Consider the following 27,253-nt stretch of genomic DNA (forward strand, 5'->3'; position numbering starts at 1 on the left):
TTTTCCACAGCCAAATTAAAATTTTTAAAGTTTAAAACAGTGTCAACTTGCACATCAGTTATAATATCACTTTATTATATTATGCTGTATATTTTAAATCACTGCAAATAAATAGCATATCTTAAGACTTGATTGGGAGTGATGTTATAGTAAATTTGGGTTTTTCTACTTTGGAAATGTCTATTTTGAATTTACAATCAAATTAGAAATCACAATTTCAATGTCTGTTATAAAACATGAATTAATAAGTTTATTCAATATGAAACCAAAATTTAGTGAAGAGTAGAACTTTCTTTTTTTAAAAACTTTTCATTGATAGTTTGTTAAATTAGGACACGCCTACTGTCATAAGGAAACATCTCTGTCTTTTTACGTGGCAAATATAAAGACTGAAAAATTGATACTTCAAATTTATAAATAAAGCAGGGAAAAGTTAGGCAATAATGAGGAGTAACAAATATTAAACATGAATTAATTGATGTGATCTTATCTAATAACTAGTTTTTTTCTGACCGAAATTTTTAAAACTATATATTTTAGGCCGTTGAGTTAAAGAATCATTTAGATCTGTATATGTTTTTAATACTTCACCAATTTCTATTAGTTACTTTTTAAAAATATCACATGTGACAAAGAATAGGAAAACTGAATTCAGAGTAAAATCTTAAAACCGTGTGATGTTCATGGTACATATTAAAGCAATAATATAGCTATAGCTCAAACAGAAGAGAGACAAAGTCAATACAAGAAAACTCATTAAATCCTAAGTTAAATTAATTTTTCTGCATGGAAGAGGAACAATTAAGAGCAGTTTAACAATTCTGTGAGTTGAACCTTATAAATACTTATTGATCTGCTGCAAAAGCATTTTTACATTTTAGACTTAGGTGCTATGGGAATGAGAGAATGGAAGAAAATGACAAAATGAATCTACGTAAATAAAATTGATTTTTAACATGAACAATAGATTTAGAGCAGTGTGATTTTTCACTAAAGCATTAATTCATAACATGAAAATTATGGACTCTTTTTCCTTAAGCATGTACACAAAATCAATATTGCTCATAAATGTCAGAGAATCCCCTCCTGGACCTGGTTTCCAAATGACCTAAATGGGTTTACAAAAGACTAGAATCAGGAACCTCCAACATTCTGTTTCAGAAAAACAATGCTGCTGACCTGTGTTTTTTTCTTCCACAGAAGCTGAGAATCTACGTTTTTTTATGGGCAGCATTTTGATTTTTAATTGTGGCAACTAAAACAAACATCTGTATGAGGCCACTCTGCCCCCCACTTTTGTGTATAACACTTTTTGAAATAAAAGCAAAGATTGTTTACATTTTGCTGGAAAATGCTACCCAAGGCTCAGAAGAGTTGCTGCCCAGGCTCCCTTCACTGTCCAGGTCCAGGAAGACTCTGGTTCATAAATTGTCTCTTCACAAAGGAAATCCACCACTTGCTGGGTGGATCATTCTGAGGGTCAAACCCTTTCTCACAAAGTCTCAGTTCAGTCTCTTGCCTTCGTTGTTGCAAGCAGGCTCACATCACTTCATCCTTTGTTTGTTTGCAGGTTTGGCATAAATTCCATTAAGTGGAAAACCAGGCTCTCCAGGAATGGAAAAATTAATGATTCGTATATATTCCTTTGTCATCTTGGCTTGTGGAATTGCACTTGTGGGGTTTCTCTGGATGCTCTGAAATGTAGAGAATTATATATATCAAGGTCCTGTCAGCTTGATTCTAAATTCATAGTTTTTGAAAAAGACGTTGGCCTTGAATTAATAGATGACTTCGTCCACTATGTAGGTCATCTTTTGTCTCTTTAGGGGTAGATCCATTGAACCAACTTCTGATAGGTACAGTGCCGTGTTTCCAATGAGTTTGATGTCGTGAGAGAAAAGTGGTAAGTCAACATCTTGATGAAACCAAGTGAGCAGGAACGGGTTAGAGCATGCAGCATGAGGCTAAATAATTTACTCATTTTATATTTCTTTTTACATTAGCTTTTTTTTCCTGAGGAAATAATTTCTGACTTCAAGTATGGCTAGGTCTTAGGCTGTTAAACACCAGTCCTTATTTATGTATTTATTTATTCATCTACTCACTTATATTCTCAGTTAAAAAAGAATATAAATAAAAGACAAATTAGTAGCAAAATAAATAAACAGGTAAAAATATAACTATGTGCTGAACAACATTCTCAGCTTCTCTACCTAGAATAATTTAGATTAAACAAAACAAACAAAACCAGAATCTCTTATATGTGGTCCTAGTTATAAAGTTTTCTTTTATATATAGATATATATATATAGATAGATAGATATATAGATATATATATATAGAGAGAGAGAGAGAGAACACGTTACTCCTTCTTACCTAGAGACATCTAAAATATCCTATCAGTTAGACATTATCAGGAGACTAAGGGTCTTAAGAATGCCTAAGAAATAAACTAACTCTAAAAATTCTTTTGTAAAAATCAGTTAGAAATAAATCTTAAGTGCACATTTTTCACTTATACTATTGATGAAAAAAACATTGAAATTAATCTGAAGGGCAAAATGACATATTTAAATATGTTTTTAAATCAGTTTAAATAAGAGAACTTTTCAACAAACTTTACCTGAATTTTACCAATTTTAACCAAGTTAGTTGTATATAACATAGGAGAGATGTAATGGGAGATTTAAACAGCTTTTTATTTCTCCCCATACCTGTGTGGAGCCCAAGAAATTTAATAAAATATTGTTGTTGCAGCTGCTGTTTTTTAACCTTATCTCACTGCTTTGAATAGCTATTTCTCCAAAGATTCCACTCTTTATGTCTTTGGTCGGATCATAAAGACCATAAAAAAGATCAATAACTACACAGTTACTAATATTGAGACAATTTCAGGAATATTCAAAACATTTTAAGACATAAAAATATTCCACAATGATTATTTAAAATGTTTACTGTGTTTTCTATGTATTGGCTCTGCTTTTGGAAATTGACCTAATATATTTTAAATTGTATTTTAACTTTACATTGGAAGCAATTTCTTAAAAATAATAAAGATAATAGTATGGATAGAATGTTTTTGTTCCCTCCAAATTTTGTGTTGAAACTCAATCCCCTCCAAAATGTAGGTGTTTCCAATAAGATAATATTAAGAAGTGGAACATTTAAGAAAAGATCGGGCCATGGGAACAACTGTCTAGTTAATAGGATTCAGGCCCTTCTAAAAGAGGCGTTATGCAATGTATGAGGAGCTTGCCTTTCTGCACTCTGCCATGGGAGGACACTGCAAGAAGAACCTCACCAGATGCTACTGTTGATTTTAGACTTCCCAGCCTCCAGAACTGTGGGAAATAGAGTTTGTTTCCATAAATTATCCAGTCTTAAGTATTTTGTTGCAGCTTCCTGAACAGATTAAGACATATCTATTTGTTTTTGGCATTTCTGAAAAAATTTAAATATTTTAGATATACCATTAGTCTAAAATAAAATGATATTTCTGGGTGGACCTGCCCTTCTGACTAGTAAGATTAGCTTACTACATAGAGTATAAGTCCCCTTCACACAAACAAGTTTCATTCAAGAGTGCATTAGTGAGTCCATTTTATTTGTAAGTCCAACAACGTTAGCCTAGGTACCCAATTTACACAATCAGCTATACACTACCAGCTACATAGCTGCTGCTTTTACATTTGTTCTGGACTTCTGGGCTTGAAATAAAGACACTGTACTACTGTGCTCTATATAATACAGTACAGTACATACACAAAAGCACAGTCACTGGTAGAGGATACGCACATGTGACAATGTATGCCAGGCACGCAAATTAACTTATGTGATAGGACATGTAAAAACATAGCCATATCTTTGAAAGTTTGCAACTTGAAGATTATATGTAGGGGACTTACTGTATACACATTAGGTTGTATTTGATTTTCTTTCAACAAAATGAGGTAAAGTTTTCTTTGTAAAATATTGATTTGTTGAATATTATAAGAAATTTTACTGAGAAACTAATAATACATTTTAAATAAAATTTAATTTTACCTTTTTATCATATATTAAATGTGAAGGACTTCTCACACATTATAATTTTAAATAAACTTTTAATTTTAAAATAAGTTTAGATTTACAGAAAAGTAGTAAACAAAATTGATAGTTCCCATAAACCTCACAACCAGTACCCCTTATTGATAGCATCATTTATGATAGTTAATAAAAATACTGATACATTACTATTCAATGAAGATTATGCTTCATTCATATTTTCTTAGTTTTACCCAATATCTTTTTCCTCTTCCAGGACACCATTCAGGATACCATACTACTTTTAGCCATTATGTCTAACCGAACCTCCTTTAGGCTGTGACAGTTTCTCAGAATTTTTTTTTCTTGATGTGCTGGATAGTTTTGAAGAATACTGGCTAGGTATTTTGTATAACTTTTTTCATTTGAGATTTCCCTAATGTTTTTCTAGTAATTTTACAGTGATTATGGGTTTGGGGAAGGAAAAACCCAGCAGTAACACATCATTTTCATCATATTGAATCAAAAGTACACACTATCAACATGACTTATCACAATCTATGTAATCATTGATCATCTAGCTAAGATAGTGTCTATCAGGTTTCCCAGTTGTAAGTTTCTTTTTCTTTCACTCTTTACTTACCATAACTTGTGGAAGCCTTGACCATTGGGTGCCCTGTCAGCTCCTATATTCCTTTCCCTGCCTCCCATAACTGTGAGTGTCTGTGTGTTTGAACATTTCCTTCCTTTCTGACATTACAGAATGTTCCAGGCTCATCTTATGTATTTCCTGCCCTAGTTCTAAAATCAGTCATTTCTCTAAGAATCTCTTTTGTCCTGTAATTGGAAAATGGTATTAGAAACCAAGTACTGGATTGTAGGTTTGCTTTTTGCTGCTTTGGTTTGACAGCTTCTAAGTCCTCTCAGCTGACAGAGCAAAGAAATATGTGCTTGTATACTAACCACCATGTATACACATACCTATAAATAGGTGTATATATGTGTATAACCATCTGTATCTATATTAAGCTGAACATGATTTACACTGATGTCTCCAACTCAAATCCATTACCACATGGATCATTCTGATCTTTTTGCTTGCTTAGTTGTAACTTTTCTTGACCTCCCATTCTGGCTTTCATCATCTGCCATCCATTTAATTATTCAGTTCATTTTACATGTATAGTGGTTTCAGAGTTGCAAACACGTTTGCTCATGGAAAACAACCTTAGCAACTATAGTACAATCATTATGTACAGTTTCTTTTGCCTTTAGACATATATACTATTTACTTTTATTGTGAATCTTGTTATTTTTTAAAAATTTTAGATTAAGGGGGTACAAGTGCATGTTTGTTACATGGGCATTTTGCATACTGGTAGGAATTGAGTTTCTGGTGTTTCCATTTCCCAAATAGTAAACATTTTACCTGATAGATCATTTCTGAACCCTCATCCTCTTTTCTACCTCTCCTTTTTTGGTGTCCTCAGTGTGGATTTTTTCCATCTTTATGTCCATTTAACTCCCACATTTAAGTGAGAACATGCAGTGCTTGGTTTTCTGTTTCTGAATTAGTTTTTTTAGAACAGTGACCTCTGGATCCATCCATGGTGCTTCACAGAACATGATTTCATTCTTTATTATGACTGCGTAGTATTCCATGACTTATATACACCACATTTAAAAAAATATTTCAGTGAGTTTCTTTTTAACAACAAATAGTGGGAGTTTTAAAACATTTTTATCCACTCTGACAAGCTCTGTTTTTTAATTTGCATACTTAGAGCTTTCACATTTAAAACTGTTTATTGATATGGTTAGATTAATATGTACCATATTTGAAAATGTTTTCTATTTATTACATTTGTTCTTGGTTTCCTTATTTTCCACTTGTTTTCTGTCTTCTTCAGTTTTAATTGAGGACTTTATAGAATTATATTTTATTTTTAGCATAATTAGACATTTAAAGTATTTTAGTGGTCATTCTACAGTTTACAATATATATTTTTCATTCATCTAAATCCATCTTCAAATAACACTACATCACTTTTCATGTCATGCATGTACCTTGTGACAGAGTATTTCCAATTCCTCCATCTTATCTCTTGTAAGATCACTGTTCGTCCTTCATTTCACTTATTAATATATTCTAATCACTTAAAACATTGTGGCTATTGCTATTTTGTCTCAAACTGTTATCTTTCATATCAAATAAGAATATGAAAAATAAAAGACCTTGCTTTATATTCATTTATTCCTTTTTTGATATTATTGCTTTCTGTAGATTTAAGTTCTGATTATTTTTTGATCATTCTTTTTGCTTGAAGATGTTCTTTCTCAAAATTTACTTATATTGTACATTGAAAAATTATAGTTATGGGGCATAAAGTGATATCATGATTTATTAATACAATGTAGAATGATTAAATCAAGCTAATTAGCATAGCCTTAACCTCAAACACGTACCCATTTTATAGTGAGAACATTTAAAATTGACACAGTGATTTTGAAGTGTACATGTGAATATACAGTTTTCACAACACCATTTATTGAATACACTATACTTTTCACCTTGTGTATTCTTGGCATCTTTGTCAAAACTCAAAGGACATGATTGGATTCATTGCTGGACTCTGTTCCGTTTCATTGTTCTAACCATCAGGTTTTGGACTTTTCTTTGATAGAAGGTTTTTTTAATTACTGATTTAATCTCCTTACTCATTATTGGTCTTTGCAGATTTTCTATTTCTTCGTGATTTAGTTTTGGAAGGTTGTACGTTTAAAAGAATTTCTCTGCTTCTAAGTATATTTATGCTATCATTAAGCTGTTTTAATTACTATTGCTTTGTAGTATTTTTGAAATCAGTGTGATGCCTCCAGCTTCACTCTTTTTGCTCATAATTGTCTTATCTATTAGGAAATTTTTGTGGCTCCATATAAATTTTAGGGTTGTTTTTTCCTACATCTATGAAGAATAACACTGGAATTTTGATAGGAATTGCACTGAATCCATGGATTGCTTTGGGTAATATGAGCATTAACAGTATTAACACAGAATATCTTTTCACTCACTTGTATATTCAGTTTATTCAATTGATTTTTTGTAGTGTTCATTGTATAGATTTTTTTATGCCCTTTGCTATGTTTATTCATAAATATCATTTTTATGTAGCTATTATGAATGAAATTTGTTTTATTACTTAATTGATTTAAAAGTTCATTGTTAGTGTATAGAAATGCTACTGTTTTTAATGTGTTGATTTTGTATACTGCAATTTAACTGAATTTTATTTCTAACAGATTTTTGTTAAAATCTTTAGGGTTTTTATATGTAAAACTATGCTTACAGCAGACAGTGACAATTTCACTTTTTCCTTTTCTATTCAAATATATTCTATTTATTTCTCTTGCCTAATTGTTCTGGTAAGGACTTTTAGTACTATATGGAATAGAAGTGATGAGAGTGGGTGTTCTTAGTTTATTCCAGATCTTAGAGAAAAGAGTCACAATATTGCACCATTGATTATAATGTTAGCTGTGAGCTTATCACATATAGCCTTTATTGTGTTTAAGTACATTACTTCTATATCTAATTTGTTGAGAAAGTTTATTATGTGAGCATGTTGAAATTGGTTAATGTTTTTCCTGTATCTAAAGAGGTGATCATATGGTATTTGTTCTTTTTTCTGTTAAAGTAATGTAGCACAGTTATTGATTTGCTTATGTTGAACCATCCTTGCATCCCTGAAATAAATTCTATTTTATCATGGTGAATAATCCTTTTAATGCATTGTTGAATTCAGTTTGTTAGTATCTTCTTGATCATTTAAAATCTATGTTCATTAAGGATATTGGTGTAGTTTTGTTTTGTTTTTTATGTAGTTTTGTTTACCTGTACTGCCCTTGTCTGGCTTTGGTATCAGGGTAATATTAGCCTCATAAAGAGGTTCTGGAAGAATTTTCACTTCTTAAATGTTTTGGAAATATTTGTGGAGTATTGGCATCAGTTCTTCTTTAAATGTTTGGCACAATTCAGCAGTGCAGATATCAGGTTCTGGTCTTTTCTTTGATGGGAGACATGTTATTATTGATTTAATCTCCTTATTATTAATTTGTTAATATTTTCTATTTCTTTATGATTTAGTCTTGGTAGGTTGTATGTGTCTAGGAATTTATTAATTTATTTCATATTATTCAACTTTGAGACATATAATTGTTCATAATAGTCTTTCATATTCCTTTACATTTCTTTGATATCAGTTGTAATGTCTCCTCTTTCCTTCAGATTTTATTTATTTCAGTCTTCTTTTCTTCTTAGTCTATCCAAAGGTTAGAAATTATTTTAATTTTTAAAAAAGCAATTTAGCTTTATCGATCTTTTATATTTTACACCTAGTCTCTATTTCATTTGTTTCTGTTCTTATCTTTATTTATTTTTTCTTCTAACACTGGACTTAGTTTTTCCTTCTTTTTCTATTTCCTCAACCATAACTTTATGTTGTTTCTTAGAGGTCTTTCCTCATTTTTTTCATATAGGAATTTATTGCTATAAACTTCTTTCTTACAGCTGCTTTTGTTGTTTTTCATACATTTTGGTATGTCAAGTTTTCATTTCACTTGCCTCAAAACATTTGTAAATGCTGTTTAATTTCCATGTATTTTTGAATTTTTAAAAATGTCACCTCTTATGGATTTTTTGTTTTATACTATTATGGTCAGAAATGCCACTTGATATGATTTTAGTCTTTAAAATTTTGCTAGGACTTGTCTTGTGGACTAACATATAATCTATTCTGGAAAATGGTTTGTGTACATTTGAGAAGAATGTATATTCTTTTGCCATTGGATGGAATATCCTATTCATGTCTGTTAGTACCATATGATCTAAAGTGCTGTTTAATGCTATGCTTGATCATTAATTTTTTTCTCTGAATGATTTGTTTATTATTAAAAACATGGTAATAAAGTCACCTACTATTATTGTATTGCAAACTATACCTCTCTTCAGATCTTTTTTTCAGTAGTCATTGTGTTCTCCATCTGTAAGATTTTTTAAAAATTTCTTTGTCAAACATCTCATTTTGTTCATGTATTATTTTCCAAGTTCATTTAATTTGTAATTATATGTTCTTATAATTTACTGAACTTCTTTAAGAGGATTATTCTAATTTTTTTCTGTCATTTCTTAGGGTCTATTGTTGAAGATTCTTAGTATTCTATGGGGATGTCATGATATTTAAAATCTTTGTAATTCTTGTATCCTTGCATTTTTATCTGTGCATTTGAGGAGACAGTCACTTTTTCTGACTTTTACAGGTGCTGATCAGGTTTACAAGGATAGAGCTGCACTATTTATTCTGCCTATAATTCACGATGGGACCCTGGACAGACAGTGCTTACTTTCAGGTTCACTAGGTGGCTGAATTGCTGCTTTTGCTCTGAGGTGGGGTGGGATAACTCTCTGAACTTTAATCTGGCAAGACCACTGGCTTAGCTCTGCAATCAGGCTGAGCTGCTGGATGCACACTACAATTACCTCTGATCAGTCTAGACCACAGTGTATTCCCTGTCCAGAAAGTACTGCTATTTGTGTTCAGTAGTTGGACAGGATTGCAAGTGGAGCCCTGAGCTTAGGTGGAGTTGCCGGTCAAGATGCATGGGATCAGCTGCCCTACTCAATAGAAAATGTTTGAGGTTTGCCTCACTACCAAGGTAGGGAGGGGCTTCCAGATTGGATTGAAAACTTTAAACTCCTGGGTGTGACAGGTCTGGCTCTTACTGTTTGCCAGAATTCATTATGGCAGTCATTTCCTTTCCTGGGTTGGAGGGTGATCTTTGAGGCCACTCTGAATGCAATTAAACTCCCAGATATAGTCGAATGATTCCTTGCTCTTTGTTAAGATTCACTGCTGTGGTCATTTCTGTCTTTGGATGGGATTAAAGGATGTGCTTTGAGATTGTGCCAAGCACTGGTTAAACTCCTGATGTGGAGAAATTAGCCCCTACTTTTTGCTAAAATTTGCTGTAGTGGTCATTTTTCTCTCTAGATGAGCATTAGGTTAAAATCTGAGGCGGTTCTGCAGGCTGGTCATTTAGAAATTCCAGCCAGGTAGAACCCTTCACCACTTCTGAAAGCAAGCAGGTAGGCTTTGTGGGTGATCTATGCTGTAGTACCTTTGATTAAGCACCACCACTAATAGGTATACATAGCTACCATCAAAAACTGTGTTTTGGTCTCTAAGGGCTCTACCTTTTGCTTTGTTTCTACCTAATGCCACCCAGGTACTCTAACCTTGCTGTTATCTTTTTTCTTTTTTTTTATAATCAATTTTTTATTATGATATTGTGGGGTACAGTTAAGGGTTAGGTATACAAATATGCTTCATTCAGGCACCCTTGTTGATAAGAGGTGTCTCCCACCCCCAGACAGATGTTTACTACCATTAATCCTATCTCCTTTCCCCTCCTCCCCTCATAGTTTCCCACCACTGTCAGTCATTTTCTTATAGTATTACGTTGGATGTTCAAGGTCCACTATATGAGTGAGAACACGAGATTCTCAGATCTTATTTTCTGTGAGAGGTCACTCAGTATTATAGACTCTATTTCCATCCAGGTTGCTGTGAAATTCATGATTTTGTTCTTTTTTATGGCTGCATAGTATTCCATCATGTATATGTACCACATTTTTAAATCCAGTCCTCTTTTGATGGACAGCATGGTTGCTTCCAGGTTCTTGCTATTGTGAACAATGCTGTGATAAACATATGTGTGCAGATATCTTTTTTATAGAGTGATTTGAGTTCTTCAGGGTATATTCCCAGTAGGGGGATTGCAGGGTCATATGGGAGGTCGATATTTAGAGCTTTTAGGAATCGCCATACTGTTTTCCACAGAGGTTGCACTAGTTTGCAGTCCCACCAACAGTGTAGAAATGTTCACTTTTCACTACACCCTCTCCAGCAACTATTATTTTTTGATTTATTGATAATTGCCATTCTGACTGGAGTTAGGTGGTATCTCAGTGTGGTTTTGATTTACATCTCCCTGATTATTAGTGAGGTTGAACATTTCTTCATGTGTCTATTGGCTGCTCAGATGTCTTCCTTTGAGAACTGTCTGTTCATATCTTTTGCCCATTTTATAATGGAGTTGTTTGTTTTTTTCTTTTCAGCACAAATGACCAAGAATAGCCAGAACAATCCTCAGCAAAAAAAAACAAAGTAGGTGGTATCACGTTACCAGACTTCAAACTTTACTATAAAGCTACAATAATCAAAATAGCTTGGTATTGGTACAGGAACAGGCATATAGACCAATGGATTAGAATTGAGATTCCAGAAGCAAAACCTCAATTTCTCAACCAACTCATCTTCGATAAAGCCTCCCCCACCTACCACTGAGGAGAGGAGAACCTATTCAGTATATGGTCCTGGGAAAACTGACTGACCACATGCTGAAGATTGGAACAGGACCCCTATCTATCCCCATAAACAAAAATTAACTCTAAATGGGTCAGAGACCTAAATGTAAAACCTCAAACCATAAGAACCTTAGAAAATGAAGGACATACCCTCATGCAAATTGGAACTGGCATTCAATTCCTGAACAAAACCCAAAACCCACAGGCCGTAAGAGAGAAGATAGACAAGTGGGACCTCATTAAACTGACAAGCTTCTGCAAAGTCAAAGAGACCATCAAGAGAGCAGGGAGACAGCCTACAGACTGGGAAAAAGTATTTGCCATGCTGTTTTCCCCAACAAAATGGACTTCCTGAGAAGGCACTTAAAATGCTAAGGAAGCTAGATGTCTATCTCTCATTCTCTTTTCCCACTGTAGAAATCTTGGACCCTGGACAGTCTTCTCTGTAGGACACTGGGCCAACTTGGCAGGGGATGGGGAGGTAAGGACCAACACAAAGTGAGATTATTTCTCTTACCCTTTCAATGTATTATGTTTTTAGGTCAGGGTTTCACTCTTGCCTAAGCTGGAATGCAATACCATGACCAAAATTTGCTGCAACCTTGAACTGCTGGGCTCAAGTGATTCTTCCACCTTAGTCTCCCAAGTAGCTTGGACTACTAGATACTCCTGGCTAATATTTTCATTTTGATTTTTTAGTAGAACTAGGTTATTGGTATGTTGTCCAAGTTGATCTCAAACTCCTAGCCTCAAATAATTTCCCTCCTCAGTCTCCCAAAGTGATAGGATTACATGTGTGGGCTACTGCACCCAACCAAAGCACTTTTTATTTATTTCCTTGGACCTTGCACGTGACTTAGGCTTATTCTTAAGTTTGGGGATTTTAACAAATGTGTTCTTGTCTGTAAGTAGCAACTAGTTGATTTTTTTTTTTTTATGGAAGGTAGTGAAACCCACGATCTTGTATTCTACTTTCTTGCCAATATCCCTTAAAGTCCTTCTTTCAAAATTCTTGGAGGCAGCTATGCTAGAAATGAATTTCCTCAGTAAATATTTTTCTGAAGATATACTATTTCCGTACTTCGGAAGGATAATTTTACCAGTTTGGTTAGTGTTTTGGTTTGTTTTTCAAAAAACTTTAAATATTTTGCTTATTATTTTCTTGCTTGTATGACATCTAACAAGATACCAGCTATAATTTTTACCTTTGTTCTACTGATAAGGTATATTTTCCACCTGACTTCTTCTAAGACTGTCTTTAATACTTTGCATTTTGAATATTATATATCTAGATGTGTTGTTTTTGTTGTTTGTGTATTTTGTGTTTTCCTGCTTAGTGTTTTCTCTAGTTTTCTAAATCTATGACTGGGGGATCATTAATTTGGAAGATTCTCTGCCATTACTACTTCAAATATTTATTCTGCTTTGCTCTCTTTTCTTCTTTTATATTCTAATTCTGCATGTTTTACATATTTTAAAATTGTCTTACAGTTATTTTATATTCTGCTAGTATTTTTAGCTTCATTTTTTAATGTCAATTGACCGATCTTCAAACTTATTGATTTTTTTCTTCATCTATGTCACATTTACTGATGAGCCCATCAAAGACACTTCTAATCTTTGTTACAGAGGTTGATTTTTTTTTTTCAATTTCTAGCATTTTCTTTTTATTCTCTCTTAGAGTTGTCATACCCCTGCTTATACTGCCCATCTGTTCTGTGATTTCTACTTTTTTCAGTAGAACCCTTAACATATTAATCATGGTTATTTTAATTCCTTGTTTGATACTTTCAACATCCGTGTTATAATTGAATTTGATTATGATGATTCAGTTTTCTTTACAGACTTTGTTTTTGTTTTTTGATATATCTTGTAATTATTTTGTTGAAAGCCAGACATGTTCTACCAGGCAATATTATTGAAGCATCTGGGTCTTTATTTTGAAATTTTATGGTAATCTGTCTTGGAGATGAGCTGTGTTTAATATTTGTTGTAGCCGTAGTTGACAGAGATTTTATAATCTTTCACTTTCCCTATTTTTATCTATTCTCTTGACTTTGATTTTTCCTAAGTACAGCTCCTCAAGGAGAATCTATTCATATGTCTTGTAGCCCTTTCAGATATAACCTGCTGCTACTGTACTGAAGTTCTGGGTGCGATGCTATAGTATGGGCAAGGGAGTTCATTTTATAACTTGATTAAATCTCAGTCTGTTAGGTAACTAGTGCCCTTGGACTGTGGCCTCCCCAGTTGTTTCTCCAGTGCTATGGTTTTTCCTTTCTTTTCCCTATACCCTTCCCTCATTGTGGTATTCTCAAGTATATCCAATCTATTTCCTTGAAGCTTTAACCTTTGTTATGTTTAGTTTTGTTTTTGTTTTTGTTGTTGTTGTTGTTGTTTCCAATTTAGGTGGTACCAGAAGACTGGGGGCAACCGGAAGGGAGAAATTCTCTTTCCCCAGTTGAGCAAAACCGAGGCAAAATCGTTTCCCTTGGAGAGTATATATGTGTTACTAAGAAGACTTTGGAGGTATTTCACAATGGTTAATTTTCCTTTTTCTTCTAATAGATTCATGAGGGAATCTTTCTTGCATATTTATCATGAGAACCAGGTGTAGTTCCTGTATAAGTAAAACTCATACAAGTAAGATGTATCTCACTGCAACCTCTCACTCTCAAGTTAAATCACACTCAGTCTGCAGCAATTAGGCAAAATTACTATTCAAGTGTATCTATCACTTTAGCTCTCCAGGGACTTCTGATCCAGATTAGCAGATTATGATTTCTTTCAACAGATGGATCTGTCATTGCAAGCTTCAGGGTGGCCTTTTGCCCTGCAATTTCAGTTCTCTGATGGTACAAGAAAAGTCATCGATTAGGCTGCTTGTCTAACTTTTTTATGTCTCTTGTTTTAAAGATAAAAAATAATGACTCTCAAGTTCTTTTACAAGTTGGAGCTTAAAATGATAAAAAGGATTACTTTTTGCATATAAAATCTTACTAAAAATTTTGTGGGTCACTCACTCTACATTTATTGATGAAAGCAAACATATAAGATTAGGTTATTTCCCAAGTGAAAATGTAACAAATAGAAATATAAATTTAATAAAATACCTCCTATGACTATTAGAATTATAAGGGAGGATTTTTTTTTTCTGAAAAGGCAGCACATTTTTGAATACCTGCTGATAAAAAGAGAACATTTTCTTATATAATTGATGCATTTATTTCAGAAGCATGTAAACATATTTTTATTCACATAATGTCAACCTATAGAATTCTCCACACCTAGAGAATATTGAGTCTGATAACTTCTATACCAATTAGATTTATACTTAGGCTAAGGAAAGGACAATTCAATTTTAGCTTTTAGGACATTCACTGATTTATTCAGAGGTCAAAATAGGAATGTTTCCCTGAAAAGCAATGAATCGACTCAGTGCATTCCATATACCATATATTACTTTTTATAGCTAAGGAGTCCTTGATATTTTTAGGATTGCCAATAGTTTTTATGTGTATGTCTCCCTACTTTAGAAATTAGCCAAGAAATATATGATACTTGGCACTTTAGCCATTTGTCGTGTGTATGTGTGTGTATATACTACATATATTTTGCAACTACTCTTTCAAGATTTAAAAGGATTTCTCATAATGTTTCTGCAACATCAGTAAAATAGGTCAGACAATATGTGAGCTCAAATGAAAATAACTAAGAAAGACTTCCCATAGACTTATTCCTCTTTTTTTTTTTTTTGGCTTTCTAAATGTGTCTACCTTGCTGAATAGAGATTTTCAATAGGAAAATGAAAATACAGGCTATTGTGTAGGTGTTTAAATTGTGTGCACTGACCTAAACCAAAATTGTTAACATAATTCAGAGTCATAAGCTTTGGCAGATGAGTGTGTGAATGAAAAATGCACACTATGTGGAATACAGAGTGACATTTTTTTTTTTCTCAACTGACTAGTTAATGCAGCTGTGTCCTGTCTGTCCTATATAAGTCTGTTTAAAATTTTTTGAAGGAGACAGTTCCTTATAGCAACATAAAATATCTTTTGGAATAATATGACTTGATCTTGTATTAGAATATTAATGTTTACCTTATACTTTGTATGACTTTAGAGATAAAATAAGATGGAATACATTATGGGTTAAGTTGATTAATAATGACTTGCATACTTTAAACATTGTGTAACTGGCTTTAAAAAATGAACAGTTAATAGAGGAAAGAAAACACAGTTACGAAATGGAGCACGAAGATTAGTTAAAGGAAATATTTACAACAATACAAATTTAGGACTAAAATTTATAATCTTATGATTATGTCTTTCCAGACTATATATTTTGGAGAGTTGAACATTTATATAAGGAATCTGACTGTAAAAGTAGGATTTGGATCAATCAGTCAGTGAAATGTGCTTGACTTTACATTCAGGGGCAGGAAAACTTTATAAATTACTCAAATTCTTCAAAAGCCCTCATTTTCAGTGCCATTTGGTCTCCTTGTTCATCTTTAAGTTCAATTTACAGTGTGCAAGAAATGGCATATATCCTTGTTGCTGTATAAAGGTCACAATTAGGAAATAAGCATTTTTAATACTGATTTTTTTTTCCCTTCTCTTCCAAATAGAAATTTAGAAGAGGTTTGTGGGGAAAACTCTGGCTTCCTAACTCAAAGAAGAGATTAGACTCTGAGGAGGTGAGAAGCTACAAAAAGAAAAAAAAAGAAAAAAGAAAAAAAGGCTTATAATGCATTCTTGGTGCTTAAACCAGTCAGCAATCTAAAATGGAAAGGAATCTAAAAGATAATTAAACTAAATCATATCCTGAAGTCATTAAATATTTTCCCTAAGATTTAGAACTTGTGATTTTAATTTTTTAAAATCACTTCTATGATGCATGACATTTAGCCAAATGTTTAAGAGAAAAAACATAACTGACAGTAAAAAAAAATAGCTGAAATGTTCTCTGGACATGGAGGAATGCAAATGAGAGGATGCAATTGTAAAGCAGTGCACATCAAAAACACCATGGAGAGAAATAACCAGACTGAGTGACTTTCAAACCAGGAAACTAGGTCAAAAATGAGATAAAGTGTGTATCTGTAACAGCAGCATTTTGTATCTAAATTATTCAAGTTTTGATACTGAGTTTTAATATGTTTACTTTTAACTATATGAGGCTCAAAAATTTACTTACATGTTAAACTTTTTTCCTAAAATAACATAAAGTAAGTTGATAGCCCAAATAAGCAGTAGTTTCTAGTCACAACTTAATCTAACATTATTCTCACTAGATAATCATCAGAGTTCAGATGCTTATTTCAGAGTCTTTCCTTTAAATTTTAAAGGGGTTTTTTTGAGACTTCACAAATAGCCTAATAGTGCTAGAGATTCTAAGGGTAGAAGGAATAAAGGGTTAAGGAAAAATTTGCTAAAGAACAAGCTAGATAAAAGGAATAATTTCTAGTGCTCTATTGAACTGTAGGATGACTATAGTTGGCAATAACATATTATAGAGTTTCAAATAGCCAGAAGGAGAGCATTGAATATTCCCAACAAAAAGAATTAATAAATCTTTTGGATGATAGACTCATTACTCTGATCTGATCACGATACATTATGTATGGAAACATCACTGTGTACTTCATGTGTATGTACAATTATTATTTGTCAAACTAAATAAATGAAATTAAACTTAAAAAATAAAAATATCAGGAAAGTGTAAACAATAAGTCCAGGCACAGTGGCTCACACCTGTAACTCCAGCACTTTGGGAGGCCAAGGAGAGGATTTCCTGAGCCCAGGAGTTTGAGACTGGACTGAGCAACATGATGAGACCTTATCTCTACGAAAAAAACAAAAAAACAAAAACCAAAAAAACAAATAGCTGGGTGTGGTCATGCACCTAGAGTCCCAGTTACCTGGAAGGTTAAGGTGAAAGATTGCCTGAGTCCAGCTCTTCAAGGCTGTAGTAGCTGTAATAGTGCTACTGCACTGCAGCCTGGATGACAGAGTAAGACTCTGACTCAAAATATTAATAATAATGATGATGATGATGATGATAAATTAAAAAGATAAAGTATAAAGGTAGCCTAATAAAATGCAGGCAGCCAGGAGGACTGTCAACATAAAACATTGTCCATCTACTCTAACCTTAGTTGATAGTAAATCCCTATCAAAAGGATGCTTGGTAAAAGCTTATACTGGAACCAGAAAAGACCAGTGACTTCAGGAAGACACAGTGCTGGGGTGGAGGGAAGCCAAGTTCATAAGAGAAGTTAGTAACTGAGAAATATATATGCATAGTACTTACATCATGAGCTTATAGGTACACATTACTAAATACGGTAGAAGTAACCTTCAATTTCCAATATTTATTATTCAGGATTAGTCTGAGTCACAAACATTGAAATATTCTATACACCATTCATCCCAGATTTTTCCAGAACCAATAAGAATTTACATAGTCTTTTCTATTTCCTCTTTTCATTATGCCCTTGCCCTTTTACATGCGATTGGCTGTGAAATCTGATGCTCTCTGTGCCCAGTCATCTCAGTTTATCAGTGCTGCCCTGTTCCCCCAGTGAATCCATTGCTCCTGAGTCTTAGAATTATCTTGCTTCAAACTCTGTCTTATGGCATTTTTGCATTGGTCCTCTTGTGGTGTACGAAAACACTTTAGACTCTACTGTGACTTTCTAAACTAAGATTTCTCTTTCCATAGTGCCTTCTTCCTTGAATTCTGTTTTTATTTTTATTTTTTCACTCTTTTGACTGGAACTAGCACTTACAGACTTGGTCAACAAACATTTGCTCTTCTAGCCTCTTTTATTAGAAATCTTCATCAGTGTTCTCCTTTTAAACTCCATCTTTAGTCTTCTATCTACCACTCATATACCAATTAAAGACATCAATAGAACATAATTCACACACATGTTCATAGAGATCAAATTGTCTTGGATTTTTATTTGAAACATATTATCTTTCATAATTTGAGGATTTTGCAGACATAAAATGAACCACTTAGATCTTCCACTGTGAGAAGCATAATTGTCAGCCCTGTCATTTTTAAGCTGAGGCCCTGTTCCTGCAACCAACTCTCAGTCAGACCTGAGTATGGGGTCTATTCTTGCAAAATGAGAAAACTTGGTTCAAGTACTCACTCATCTATCTGCTTCCATAAACCTCTCTTGGAGCTATGTTGTGGTTGAGACTTTTATTTTCCTCTCTCTTTCTGAGGAGTCAGACCTGTATCAGATCAAAAGATCACCCAAATTCTTCCTTCTTATACTTCACAGGTATTCACTCCATCAGTCTTTTACATATTTAATCCAGGCTAGTGTTTCTTCTTGGAGGACACAAGCTGGTACAAGAGTGACACCCCTATGGTCTTTTTTCTCCCCAAATATCATGTCTATTAGTGGATTTTAATGTAAAGTAGTAAACAATCTTATGGCTACTGGTGTTGGAAGCATCTGGAATAAAGTGCTAATTCTGTCGAGGATGAGTTGTATGATTTTAAGCTATCATTTCAAGTCTCAGTTTTTTACTTTGTAAAATAAAAATAACAATAACTATCTCATGTTGGGTTATGGTGTGGAGGAAGATTCTGACATATAGCAAAAATCCATTCAGTGATAGCTTTAAAAGTCATGGATAAAAAGTCAGAAATCATCAGGGAATTCATATTGAAAACTCGAAAGAATGAGCATTGAAATTGAATTTTTATATTTCTCTCTGGGACCAGAAATGTGTCAGTCTGAGTAGAGCAGGTGAAAGATTGACATGGTCAATGGGATCTCCTGCAATCACCTCTCCAGAGCTAAAGCTTTCCAGAAAGCTTTGGGTGGCTGAAGTCTTGACATGCTCTCAGGGATTTCAGTTGGTCTCATTTTTTTGATAGAAAACAGTCATAATCTCTGGAAAATTTAGCATTAGGATCCCTACAGACTTTTAGAATCTGACCTTTTGAAATTTAAACCTTAACAATGCTTTCTTTGCTTGCACTTAAAGGATTATAGAAATGAACTCCTTATTTCTAAGTATCCCGTATCATAAGCATGGGCATTTAGGTAATTAGTGCTGTGTTCTCAGACTGTTTAATTCTTAACTTGACTAAAGTAAATGAAAAAAGTAAATATATATGATTCAGGATCTCTAAAATGTTTAACTATAATGAGAACAGGATCAAAGGAGATTACAGGTGTTTGGGATAAAATGTTGATTTGCAACCCTCTACTTTGTGAAAGAATTCATAAGGTCAGATTTTATTGTTTTATTAAGGCAGAACCAAGGATATATAGAACTTTACTGTATGATGCAAAAAAGAATCACATTTTGCAAATTTTCAGTTATGTGCCTTAAGAATGAGACTTATTAAACATAAAACATTCTCCTAGTTTAAAAGCACCATGTCATGCATGACAGAAGAAAGGTTATGAGGTCAAATCTGCCATAACGTAACTTTTCTAAAGATCGGACGCTAACACAGGCCAGTGATAAGAAAATTATGAATCATATTTCTTCAGACAATAAGTTAATGCTTCAAAAACCAGTTTGACTTTTTATAAAAAGTGTCCAAGCATATGAACACTTTGATTGTGAGTTAAAAACAAGATGTCATCTCCTGTATTACTGGTGCAAGAAGATAGTTCATAAATGGAAAACACTTTGTATACCAAAAAGAAAATAGCCCAACAGAAATTCTTTAACAGATATATTTTTTTCATTACATTCTAAGAAATTATATACAGGCAGTAATGCTGTATGAGTAAATGCATGTCACTTTAATAGGTTTAATAAATAAGAAATTATCTTGAGGATTGGAGAAATCAGTTCCAATGGAGTAAAGAGCATGAAATTTCTGAAAAATTGACTAATAGCATGACCATGCTACATATGCATGCACAAAACAATTGGCAAGTTAAAGGAATAGACAGAAATAATGACAGAGAGAAAATAAAATAATATTTTTTTATTTTAAAAAATTACAAAGCCATAATCAAATAGTGTATTTGCTGAGGATAATATTGACAACTTAGAAGGGCTTTTTATCCATTAACCATGGGTAGGCATACTTTTCTGTAGAATACCAAAGAGTAAATAATTTAGAGTTTTCAAGCCACTTTTGGACTCTGCCTCAACTATTTTTCTTTTTTGAAGAATGTTTAAAGTGTTTAAATTTTTCTTAGCTGAGGGTAAGGGATATATAAACAGGCCAGGGTCATAATTGGCCAAAGGACTGTAGTTTGCTTACTTCTGGTTAGTGTTCGAAAAATAAAGATGTCTACACCTGCATAGAGGGATGTAGCAGATAAAATGGCATATATGAAGTCTCCTGATAAGATAATGGGTCTAAAAGAACAGAAAACCCAATCACCAGATTCTAGGATATCACACATCTCTTAAAGAGGAATGAAATCCTTGTAAATGAGAAACTTACCTGATTGAGCTATCATATGTAAATGCAATCAATACTGTACCGTCTTTTCTACATTCTACGGATACGTTTGATTTTAGGTTTTTGTTCTTTCTTTTGCATTCTTGCCCATTTCTCTTCTATAGAGGATAATGGCCTGTGATTTTTAACAGAGATACTGAGTATCTTTCCTTCTAGCCTATTAACATAACAGATTAAGGAAAAGTTGGTAAAGAATTTATAGTTATGTTGTGATTTATATTTGTCATTTTCCATAGAGAATTATTTGGCATGGCTTAAATTGAATATAATAAAAATTCCCACACTAACTTGTAATTAAAACACTGCTTGCTGTGTAGTATTTTAACAAAGGTAGAATCATTTACATTATATCTATAGAAAAGAAGGCAAAGGGCTCAAATGCTTTTAGCATTTCTACCCCACAAATCAGATGAAAGATTTATAGAGAATAAAGAACATATTTTTGTGGCATCTGAAATATCCCTAATTGGAAGGCTAATTATAATCAGCACATACATTACAATGTTTCATCTGAAAAGTAATATATTTCACTTTTGACCTTATAGCCTTCTAAGATGTCCTTTTGCAGAACTCACATTTCAGTCACAAAGGTAGTTAGAAGGAAAGTTCATTGATGGATGTTAAGAGCTTCCTGTGACTGCACACCATGATACTTTTTTATCACTCTGAGTAAGACATTTTATGCAAGATGCTCCACTTAAATACATGTGATTCTTATCCTCAAACGTTTGCAATTTCCGAATGAACTAAGGAAGAAAGAAACAAAGAAAGTGGATATGACATAGACAAAGTGCAAAAGATAATTAAATTAAAACTTCTACAAGAAAGAGGAAACAAAAAGAAGTGAGAGGTGAGATAAATTTTAGAATACATAAAATAAACATTAACAATAGAAAACTGATATAAAATGACAAAGGAAGAAGAAACAAAGTATGGAAAAGAGCAACTTAAATTTTTTGTTTATCTGAAGAATTTATTTTATAATTCCCTGCGATTTGAGAGTAGCAACAACAGTTGAATTGAACCTATATGTTCAACAAACACACATGGACATTTTTGACATTTTAGCCATTTTTGTATTGCACTAAAATGACCAGTGTTGAAATATATAATAGAATCATCTAAAACTGTGCTGATCAATACATCAGTACAGTACATTTCACTTTAATCATTATTGTGTAAGATAGCATTGTTCTCGTAGTACCTGTGTTGAGCACAAGCATTATTTCCATATTACACACTAATATATGACTAATTTGATGAGTGTCAACAAATTAATTAAATTCCATCTTTTATGCACAAATGTAACACTGCAATATATTTTTAAAATACTTAATGGAGACAGCATGAGTTACAGTGATAGCTACATAAATTGCAATCATAATTAAATTGAAGTATTGATTAATTATAATTAAATTATTTTTCAGACAAAAATAGCTATGAACAAACTTCACAATTTTTTAAAAAGGCATATTACTGAAACAGAACAGACTAGAGCTTGAACTAAAAGTATCAAAAATAAAGAAAATAATAATAATAATAAAGCTGGTAGGACATAAATTCCTCCAAATTCCCTGAATGGTAGCAATTGTAACTTGCTACTGCAGTGTAAAGTGAAAAAGTTGTGTGTTTCTTGAATAAAAAAATATTATAAATCCCAAGATATACAAAAGCAACAGACATTTTCACCAAATAGATGAATTTCTTCAGACATTTTCTTACAACAGTAAAAAACAGTTCATTGTACTCTCGATGTGATTTAAAGCAAGTTAAAAAACAATTTGTTTTTATGTCTTATAACGTTTTACATATTATAAATATACATCATATGCATATATAAAGAGGGACCCTCAAAAAAAAAACCAGATTGCTTGTTTGGAGGGTGGTCCCCTTGTAGTACAAACTTTCTATGCTAGCACAAGTTCTAGGAACCCGTCAGCATCAATGTACCAGTAACATGGTTGTGAAAAGCTGCATTTGGTTGCAGTGAATTTTTTGGAGGGTAGATTCCTTCAGCATGTTTGCCCATTTCATGATGGGTGACTTACAAGTGCACCTACCCACACTGTACTAAATGTTCAGCAGTTTTTGACCAAAAAAAAAGAAAAAAATGGCATGACCTCCATGACCCACCCTCCCTATTCACCCAATCTCACCCAAAGCCACTTTCCTTTTGTTCCCCCCAAACGAAAAATGTCCTCAAAGGAAACATTTTGTTGACATGGAAGAGGTGAAACAAAAAGTTGTAGAAGTACTAAAAGGCATCAAAATTGAGAAATTCAAAATCTGTGCTAAGCAGCAGAAAAAGTGTCTCAATAGGTATATTGCAGCAAATGGAGAGTACTTTGAAGATGACTGAAGTTTAAATAGATAATAATAAATAAACATTTTTCATCAATAATTTTCTGGTTTTTTTGTGTCCCTCTTGTATCTTAAAATATAGACATTATTTCCTCATTTGGTAGAGTATAGAATTTTATTCTGTGTTTTATTTTTATTTTCAATAAACTTTAGATGAAGAAGTTATTAAAGTTCAAAAACAACTCCACATGTATTTTCATAATAAGTTTAGTAGTTATTATATTCATATCAACCCACTAATACACATATACATAATAAGCATTTACAGTGTGGTGTTTTGTTATTACAAATATTTTAAGGCTTATACATCTAAATGTCATTATATTTATAAAATGTAGTCAATATAAAAAAGTTCTCCAATAGCCAGACATGGTGGCTCATGCCTGTAATCCCAGCACTTTGGGAGGTGAAGTTGAGAGTATTACCCAAGCCCAGGGGTTCAAGACCAACCTGGGCAACTTGGAGAGACCTTGTTTCCAAATTTTAAAAAATAGCCAGATGTGGTAACAAATGCCTGTAGTTCCAGCTATTTGGAAGGTTGAGGTGGAAGGATCACTTGAGTCCCACAGGTCAAGGCTGCTGTGACCGTGAGCATGCCACTGTACTCTGGCCTGGGCAACAGATTGAGACTCCAACTCAAAAAAAATTTTTTTACAATTAAAAAATTAGGAACTGCTCCCCAAACTTTCAACAATAATAGCACATAATCTTACTTTTTTTTTTTTTTTTTTTTTTTGTAGACCCTGGAAAGAACTGACCTTGCTTATATTTTACCAACAGAGTTTTACCTTCACTTTAGGATTCCAAACACTAGCTAATAATAATTAATCTTTACTCAACAGTGTGTCTGGAAATCAGCAGGCTATGGTGCACTAATAGGCTCAAGGAAATTCCAAATCAATGCAAATCTCTAGGACACAAGTCAAGGTGACACCCTGTGGATTTCAATTTGACTGCTCTTCTTGTAGTCTTGATTAGTACATTGAACATATCACCTACACCACAGTTTACATTGTATTCTGATCTGAGTCAGCTAGTCTTAAGCTTTAGACCAAGTGTAACCAGTGATGTTTGCTCATATAATACATGAATCTGTTGTTTTTATCAACAGTCACAAAGACTAACATATCACTTTCACTGCCTTTATACAAGACATCCATTTATCCATGAAATGTTAGTGAGTCTCAACAATACGGAGAAATGAGGAGTCATTTGGAGTAAAAATACAGAAACTTGAAACCTGGGTTCTGATCCTCACTCGGCCAATTCTGTTTGACCTAGTTGTTGTGAAGATCAAGTAATATATTATGTGAGTAGCAGTTGTAGTATTTATAAAAGTTTATCTCTATGTGAACTTAAGACAGGTTTGCAGCATCATTGTTTTACTAAGGGAGTTTATTAGGCTATATAAGTAAAATGAATCTTTTTGGTTACATCTGAGTTAAATTTTAACACACTCTTTTACAGGCAGGGACTTTTTGGGCAAGTTGCTTCTTCTATTGGCCTATACAAAAATAAATAATAATCATAACACTATAATAATAACTATAGTCTGTTTGTGCTTTCTTAAATAAGCCTAAACATAAAATGAAAATAGTATATACATACACACACACTCAATAGGAAAGAGCAAACTATTTTCTTTTAAATGAAATATTCTACAACAACAAAGAAATTTCTGATAGAGAAATCAAGAAATAATTTTATTTACAATAGCTACAAAAAATACTTAGGAATAAATTTAACTAAGGAAGTAAAAGACTTGTACACTGGAAACTAAAAAAAGTTAATGAAAGAAATTGAAGAAGATACAAATAAATAGAAAGTTGTTCCATGTTCATGAAACAGAAAAATTAATATTGTTAAAATGCCTACTCAAAGCAAACTACAAATTTAATGCAACTCCTATAAAAATTTCAATGTAATTTCTCATAGGTAGAAAGAAAAAAATTCTAAAATTCATATGGTACCACATACACAATCACACACACATACACATACACACACATAAATAATTTAGGCAATTGTGAGCAAGGGAAACAAAGCTGGAGGTATCACTATTTGATTGCAAATTATTCTACAAAGTGATAGAAATTAAAGCAGCATGGTACTGGCATAAATACAGACGCACAGACAAATGAAACAGAATAGACAGCCTGGAAAATCACCCTTGGTAAACAGATTTTTGACAAAAGTACAAAGAATGCACAATGGTAAAAGAACAGTATCTTCAATAAATAATATCTAGGAAACTGTATATACATATACAAAAAAAATGAAATCAGACCCTTATCTTATCCCAGCTAAAAAAAATCAACTCAAAAGAGATTAAAGAGGTCAGGCATGGTGACGCACACCTTGATCCCAGCACTTTGAGAGACTGAGGAGACTTTCTTTGAGCCCAGGAGTTCGAGACCAGTCTGGGCAATATCTCTCTCTCTCTTTTTAAAAAATTTTTTGTAGAGATGAGATCTTGCTAAATATATGTATATTCAGGTGTATTACTGCATACCTGTAGTCCTAGCTACTCAGAAGGGTGAGACAGACGATTGCCTGAGTCCAGAAGGTTAAGGTTTAAGAGAGCCAGGATCATAACACTGCATTCCAGCTTGAGCAAGAGAGTGAGACTTCGACAAAAACAAACAAAATTAAATTTAAGAATTAAATATAAGACTTGAAACTGTAAAAATCCTAGAAGACAATGTAGGGGAAAATCTACATGACATTGTTTTGGTCAATTATTTTTTAACATTGATCCCAAAAGCACAGACAACAAAAGCAAAACAAAAACAAAAAAAAACAAATGGCATTTCAACAAAATCGAAAGCTTCTGCACAATGAAGGAAACAACAGAGTGAAAAGACTATCGAATGATTGGGAAAAATATTTGTAAGCCATAGATCTGATAAGGGATTAATATTTGAAAAATAAAGAACCATTGAAAGAAAATAAATAAGCTGATTAGGAAATGGGCAAGGAATCTGAATAGACATTTCTCAAAAGAAGACATATAAATGGCTAACGGAAACCTTAAACAGTGCTCAGCATTACTAATCATCAGAATAATGCAAAATAAAATCCCAATGAAATATTACCTCACCCCTGTTAGAATAGCTATTACCACCACCACCAACAACAAAAAAGATAACAAGTGTTAGTGAGAATGTGAAGAAAAGATAACACTTATATGTTTTTGGTGGTATGAAAGTTTCTCAAAAAACTAGAAATAGAGGTACCATATAACCCAGCAATCCCACCTTTGGTTATGGACCCGAAGGGTTTGAAATCAATATGTTGAAGGGATGTCTGCACTATCATATTCCTTGCAACACTATTCATCATAGCCGAGTTATGGAATCAATCTAAGTGTCCATCAATGAATGAATAAAGAAAATGTGGCATATATACAAGAGGGGATGCAAAAAATAATGTACTTATAAATAATTGTGTTGCATTCTTCCATGTTTAAACTTTAGTCACCTTCACAGTACTCTCCATTTGGTGCAACACCCCTTTTACCACTGCACAAAACAGTTTCTGAACTTGTCGATTTTTATACTTTTCAGTGCTTCTGCCATTTTTGATTTCACCTCTTCCACATCTCCAAAACGTTTTCCTTTTGAGAAATTTTTTCATCCAGGGAAACAAAAAATGGTTACTTGGGGAGCGATCAAGTGAATAGGGAGGATGGGGCATGGGGGTCATTCCGTTTTTGGTCAAAAAACTCCTGAAAAATCAGCATGGTGTGGGACAGGTATATTATCATGGCAGAAGACCCGGTCACCCGTTTGCAACAACTCAGGATGCTTCTTCTGCAAATCATGATGAAACATCCTCAAAACTTTCATCTAAAAACATTGGTTGACCATTTCATCTGGAGGAACTAAATCTGAGACTACTAAAAGGGACCCACCCTCCCAAAGATGATTCTGTTTTGGGGGGATATCCCATGTGCAACAAAATACTACTCTACCTGAAAAA

The 27,253-nt window shown here is 33.1% G+C and overlaps 1 pseudogene; it reads right to left on the bottom strand.

Moving 5' to 3' along the window:
• Window positions 1-1,392: 1,392 nt before the first annotated feature.
• On the bottom strand, window positions 1,393-26,977 carry LOC103268755 (annotated as a pseudogene).
• Window positions 26,978-27,253: the final 276 nt, after the last annotated feature.

The sequence above is a fragment of the Carlito syrichta genome, unplaced genomic scaffold (assembly GCF_000164805.1).
Source record: "Carlito syrichta isolate Samal-C Ts95f unplaced genomic scaffold, Tarsius_syrichta-2.0.1 Scaffold308891, whole genome shotgun sequence".
Taxonomy (NCBI): Eukaryota; Metazoa; Chordata; class Mammalia; order Primates; family Tarsiidae; genus Carlito; species Carlito syrichta.